At 45.4% G+C, this 7,043-nt stretch overlaps 1 pseudogene; it reads left to right on the top strand.

Moving 5' to 3' along the window:
* Window positions 1–659: 659 nt before the first annotated feature.
* On the top strand, window positions 660–1,518 carry LOC137858638 (vacuolar protein sorting-associated protein 26A pseudogene; annotated as a pseudogene).
* Window positions 1,519–7,043: the final 5,525 nt, after the last annotated feature.

Raw genomic sequence — 7,043 nt, 5'->3', positions numbered from 1 at the left:
GTGCAGTTCTGGGCACCACAGTATAAAAAGGACATGAAACTGTTGGAGAGTGTCCAGAGGAGGGCTGCGAAGATGGTGAAAGGCCTGGAGGGGAAGATGTACGAGGAACGGCTGAGGGCACTGGGCCTGTTCAGCCTGGAGAAGAGGAGGCTGAGGGGAGACCTCATCGCAGTCTACAACTTCCTCGTAAGGGGGTGTCGAGAGGCAGGAGACCTTTTCTCCATTAACACCAGTGACAGGACCCGCGGGAACGGGGTTAAGCTGAGGCAGGGGAAATTTAGGCTTGACATCAGGAGGGGGTTCTTCACAGAGAGGGTGGTTGCACACTGGAACAGGCTCCCCAGGGAAGTGGTCACTGCACCGAGCCTGTCTGAATTTAAGAAGAGATTGGACTGTGCACTTAGTCACATGGTCTGAACTTTTGGGTAGACCTGTGCGGTGTCAAGAGTTGGACTTGATGATCCTTAAGGGTCCCTTCCAACTCAGGATATTCTATGATTCTATGATTCTACAAAAGCATCCAGGAGTCTTTGCATTGCAAGGAAGTGATAATGCTCTACTTTGAAAAGTAGAGCAGGAAGGTACATACCTGCCAAATATACTGCTTTTCCTATGTCAGATCTTTTTTTTTTTTTAATCACATGTTATTAATTCAAAAGCAATACTCATGAATTTGTGAACCTAGTAAAGGAACTTGCCTTACCTGGAGAACTGACCCAGAGCAGAAACTATGACTTTGAATTCATGCAGGTTGAGAAGCCATATGAATCATACATTGGTGCCAACGTCCGACTGAGGTATTTTCTAAAAGTGACAATAGTGAGACGACTGTCAGACATGGTGAAAGAATACGATCTGATTGTTCACCAGCTTGCTACCTATCCGGACGTAAACAACTCCATTAAAATGGAAGTAGGCATTGAAGACTGTCTTCATATAGAGTTTGAATACAATAAGTCAAAATACCACTTAAAGGACGTGATTGTTGGGAAAATTTATTTCCTCTTAGTGAGAATAAAAATTCAGCACATGGAGTTGCAGCTGATCAAAAAGGAGATTACTGGAATTGGACCTAGTACCACAACGGAGACTGAAACCATTGCCAAGTATGAAATAATGGATGGCGCACCAGTTAAAGGTGAATCGATTCCTACCAGACTCTTCTTAGCGGGCTATGACCAAACTCCTACAATGAGAGATGTGAACAAGAAGTTTTCAGTGAGGTACTTCTTAAATCTTGTGCTTGTGGATGAAGAAGACAGACAATACTTTAAACAACAGGAAATAGTTTCATGGAGAAAAGCGCCTGAGAAGCTGAGGAAACAACGAACAAACTTTCACCAGCGATTTGAATCTCCAGAATCACAAGCATCTGCTGAACAACCTGAAATGTGAACTGTGCTGCATTTACCATACTACTAAAATATTCTTCAGTTAAACATTCAAGTATGTATATACCTTTAAAATAAAGTGCTTTCTCAAACAAACAAAAAAAAAAAAAAAAAAAAATCCCCAACCTGGTACGCCCCTCTGATTATTATCCTCTCCTGATAGTCCAGGCGGGCAGTGATGACATTGATGACAGAAGCCTGAAGGCTATCAAAAGAGACTTTAGGGGGTTGGGACGGTTAGTGGACGGAGCAGGAGTGCAGGTAGTATTTTCGTCCATCCCTACGTTGACAGGGAGGGGTACGGAGAGGACAAGGAAAGCCCACCTGTTAAACACGTGGCTCCGGGGCTGGTGCCTACGCAGAAATCTTGGGTTTTTCGACCATGGGGCAGTTTACTCAGCACCTGGTCTGATGGCCGTAGACGGGTCCCTATCCTTTAGGGGAAAAAGGATCCTGGGCCAGGAGCTGGCGGGGCTCATTGATAGGGCTTTAAACTAGGTAAGAAGGGGGATGGGGTTGAAGCAAGGACTGTTGGGGCTGTGCCAGGGGGAACAATAGCAAGGCCGGGGGATAAGGCAATGGCCCAGCTGAAGTGCATCTACACCAATGCACGCAGCATGGGTAACAAACAGGAGGAGCTGGAAGCCATCGTGCAGCGGGCAGGCTACGACTTGGTTGCCATCACGGAGACGTGGTGGGACCAGTCTCATGACTGGAGTGCTGCGATGCCTGGCTATAGGCTCTTCAGAAGGGACAGGCAGCACAGAAGGGGTGGCGGTGTGGCTCTCTATATTAGAGAGTCTTTCGATGTTGTAGAACTCGAGGCTAGGAATGACAAGATCGAGTCCCTTTGGGTTAGGATCGGCAGGGACAACAAGGCTAGTGTCCTGGTCGGGGTCTGCTATAGACCGCCGAACCAGGATGAGGAGACGGATGAGGAGTTCTACAGGCAGCTGACAGAAGTTGCGAAATCGTCAGCGCTTGTACTCGTGGGGGACTTCAACTTCCCTGACATATCCTGGAAGCACAACACAGCCCAGAGGAAGCAGTCTAGGAGGTTTCTGGAGAAAGTGGAAGATAGCTTCCTGACGCAGCTGATTAGCGAACCTACCAGGGGTGGTGCCCTGCTAGACCTTCTCTTCACAAACAGAGAAGGACTGGTGGAGGATGTGATTGTCGGGAACAGTCTTGGGCAGAGTGACCACGAAATGGTGGAGTTCACTATTCTTGGCGGGGCCAGGAAGGGAACCAGTAAAACCACTGTATTGGACTTTCGGAGGGCTGACTTTGGGATGCTCAGGACACTAGTTGGTGGAGTCCCATGGGAGGCGGTTCTGAAGGGCAGAGGGGTCCAGAAAGGCTGGGCGCTCTTTAAGAGGCAAATCCTAATGGCACAGGAGCGGTCTATTCCCATGCGCCCAAAGATGAGCCAGCGGGGAAGAAGACCAGCCTGGCTCAACAGAGAATTGTGGCTTGAGCTTAGGAGAAAAAAGAGGGTTTATAATCTTTGGAAAATTGGGCAGGCCACTAAGGAGGACTATAAGGATGTAGCGAGGCTGTGCAGGGACAAGATTAGGAAGGCCAAAGCTCATCTGGAGCTCAATCTGGCTACTGCTGTTAAAGATAACAAAAAACGCTTTTATAAATACATCAACACAAAAAGGAGGACTAGGGAGAATCTCCATCCTTTACTGGATGCAGGGGGAAACTTAGTTACAAGAGATGAGGAAAAGGCGGAGGTGCTTAATGCCTTCTTTGCCTCAGTCTTTAGCGGCAAAACCGGTTGCTCTCTGGATACCCAGTACCCAGAACTGGTGGAAGGGGACGGGGAGCAGGATGTGGCCCTCACCATCCACGAAGAACTGGTTGGTGACCTGCTACGGCACTTGGATGTGCACAAATCGATGGGGCCGGATGGGATCCACCCAAGGGTACTGAGAGAACTGGCAGAGGAGCTGGCCAAGCCCCTATCCATCATTTATCAGCAGTCCTGGCTATCGGGGGAGGTCCCAGCTGACTGGCGACTAGCAAACGTGACGCCCATCTACAAGAAGGGCCGGAGGGCAGACCCGGGGAACTACAGGCCTGTCAGTTTGACCTCAGTACCAGGGAAGCTCATGGAGCAGATCCTCTTGGGAGTCATCATGTGGCACTTGAAGGGCAAGCAGGCGATCAGGCCCAGTCAGCATGGGTTTATGGAAGGCAGGTCCTGCTTGACGAACCTGATCTCCTTCTACGACAAAGTGACGCGCTGGGTGGACGAGGGAAAGGCTGTGGATGTGGTCTACCTTGACTTCAGCAAGGCTTTTGACACCGTCTCCCACAGCATTCTCCTCAAGAAACTGGCTGCTCTTGGCTTGGACTGGTGCACGCTTCGTTGGGTTAGAAACTGGCTGGATAGCCGGGCCCAAAGAGTTGTGGTAAATGGAGCCAAGTCCAGTTGGAGGCCAGTCACTAGTGGCGTCCCCCAGGGCTCGGTGCTGGGGCCGGTCCTCTTTAACATCTTCATCAATGATCTGGATGACGGCATTGAGTGCACCCTCAGTAAGTTTGCAGATGACACCAAGCTAGGTGCGTGTGTCGATCTGCTCGAGGGTAGGAAGGCTCTGCAGGAGGATCTGGATAGGCTGCACCGATGGGCTGAGGTCAACTGTATGAAGTTCAACAAGGCCAAGTGCCGGGTCCTGCACCTGGGGCGCAATAACCCCAAGCAGAACTACAGGCTGGGAGAGGAATGGTTGGAGAGCTGCCAGGCAGAGAAGGACCTGGGAGTGATGGTGGACAGTCGGCTGAATATGAGCCAGCAGTGTGCTCAGGTGGCCAAGAAGGCCAACGGCATCCTGGCTTGTATCAGAAACACTGTGACCAGCAGGGCTAGGGAGGTGATCGTCCCCCTGTACTCGGCTCTGGTGAGGCCGCACCTTGAGTACTGTGTTCAGTTTTGGGCCCCTCGCTACAAGAAGGACATGGAGGTGCTTGAGCGGGTCCAAAGAAGGGCGACAAAGCTGGTGAGGGGCCTGGAGAGCAAGTCCTACAAGGAGCGGCTGAAAGAGCTGGGCTTGTTCAGCCTAGAGAAGAGGAGGCTCAGGGGTGACCTTATCGCTCTGTATAAGTACATTAAAGGAGGCTGTAGAGAGGTGGGGGTTGGCCTGTTCTCCCATGTGCCTGGTGACAGGACGAGGGGGAATGGGCTAAAGTTACACCAGGGGAGTTTTAGGTTGGATGTTAGGAAGAATTTCTTTACTGAAAGGGTTGTTAGGCACTGGAACGGGCTGCCCAGGGAGGTGGTGGAGTCACCATCCCTGGAAGTCTTCAAAAGACGTTTAGATGTAGAGCTTAGGGATATGGTTTAGTGGGGACTGTTAGTGTTAGCTTAGAGGTTGGACTCGATGATCTTGAGGTCTCTTCCAACCTAGAAATTCTGTGATTCTGTGATTCTGTGATTAAGAATGTAGAAAGGTACTCCTTGACTATGTTTACCTCTTGAAAATATTTAATTTTGAATTATGATTTATATTCAAATAATTAAACATGAAATTAAAACAATTATGTAGCTATTGTAACAAATGAATAGGAAATTAAGAAACACTATAATCATGCATATTATTCACATTTTGTTCAGTAGTCCTCTTATACAAACCTGATGTTGAATTTCCTGATTCCATGTTTTTCTAATAAGAAATGTTCCTCTAATAAGAGATGTTGTCTTGATCTGCATGTTTCCATTATGACATCCTTAGACAATAGCACAGCTGTGGCATTATTGCTACAGACCTGTACCTTTTTCTGGTCCAGTGGACCAAAGAATTCAAGATTCTGTGAAGAATTAAGAAGATTCAAGAAGAATAAAGAAAGAATTCAAGATATATGAAGATTTTGAGAAGATCTGTAAGACTAAAACGCCAAGGAAATACAAAGAATTGATTATCATGTCCAATCTAATATATGTGTTCTATGGTAATTTTGGGCAAGTTTTGGCTTTTCCCAGAGTAATTTATAATATTTAATTCTGTGTTTTCTAATTTTCATCCTTTGAATATCTGTAATGACTTTACCCTCTGAAAGGAATGGGTTTTATTTAAGGTAACTAAAATTCAAGCATTTGCAAAATTGAAGTGTCCCCTTTTCCAGTTATCTTCTGAAAGCGTAAGCTCTTCACATTTTACACCATCTAGAACAAGGAATGATTTTAGCAGAATAGGAAAATAAACGTATAATACATATAAAATAATAATACATAACTTTAATAAATTTTGGATGCAGCAACTCAAAGCCTCTGATCCTGAACAGATTTTAGACATTGTCACCTGCACATTTATAAGCAAAAATGGGAGATGGGGAGATTAGAGGAAGCAAAATATTGGGATAGAACAAACATGATGTGTTCTAGTAGTGTTTTAAGTTCAAATGTTTATTTGTTTGTTTGTTTGTTTGTTTGTTGTTGTTCTTGTCGTTTTTTTAATTTGCAAGATGTGTTGAAAGTGACAGTCGGTTACCAAAAAGAAATATTTTTCACATAGCACACAAATGTCTACCCGTATAGGAACTTGGAGCAATATAGTCTCTTTTTGCTGTTCACAACATTCTCTATTATACTTAACCTCATTATGATTACTCTAATTACAACAATAATAATTAATAGTAGACTTCATAGAATTCTTGCAAAGTACTCAGGGGAATGCTATGTAACATAATAAACAAACACAATGTAGTAGCATAATCGTTGAAAGTCATAATCAGAAGGAAATTATGCATAATTTAATATTGGAAGTTTGTTATTAGAAGGATGAGATCACCAGCTTTTTTCCACATCATGAAGTCCTTGCTTTAGGAACATAGATTATGAACTCAACTAGGTGTGAATTTTTAAGCAACACTAAAGCTGGTCTTTTCCCACAGCTGGTAAGGGAAGATCATCATATGCAGTTGGAGGCAGAAATAGCAGTTCCTCTTTCTGTTTGTTTTAGAATTTTTTTCTCCAAATGAAGAACTTGACTTTACCTAGCTGTTTTTTAAGTGTCAGAAAGTGATGAAAAATTACCTTTTTTTTTTGGTCAATTAATCTGTTCTAAACAGTCCGCTTCTAAGACATTCCATTTAACTGTTTTTTACAGTATCCTTCTGCACAAAATGTCCAGCATATAGCTAGATAAATACATAATATGATGGGTGAACAATTGGCTGATGGGTTGGGCTCAAAGGGTTGCAGCAAATGGGGTTACATCAGGCTGGCAGCAAGTCACTAATGTGATTCCCCAGGGCTCCATTTAGGGCCAGTGTAATGTTTTCTTAATGACCTGGATGCAGAACTTGAATGCACACTAAGTAACTTTGCACATGACACTAAATTAGGAGGAAATGTTGACTCCTTTGAGGGTTAATAGGTCTTGCAGAGAGATCTTGACAAATTAGAGGGCCAGCCAACCACCAACTGTAAGAAATTTAACAAAAGCAAGTGCAGGATTATGCACTTGTGATGGGGCAACCCTGGATATATGTACAGACTGCAGGACAGGAGGCTAGAGAGCAGCCTCATGGAAAGGCATTTGAGGGTTCTCATTGACAGCAAGGCAAACATGAGTCAACAGTGTATCCTGTCAGCCAGGAGTGCCAACTGTATTCTGGGGTGCACCAGTCACAGCATTGCTAGCT

The sequence above is a fragment of the Anas acuta genome, chromosome 1 (genome assembly GCF_963932015.1).
Source record: "Anas acuta chromosome 1, bAnaAcu1.1, whole genome shotgun sequence".
Taxonomy (NCBI): domain Eukaryota; kingdom Metazoa; phylum Chordata; class Aves; order Anseriformes; family Anatidae; genus Anas; species Anas acuta.
This window is presented reverse-complemented; position numbering and strand designations above follow the sequence as displayed.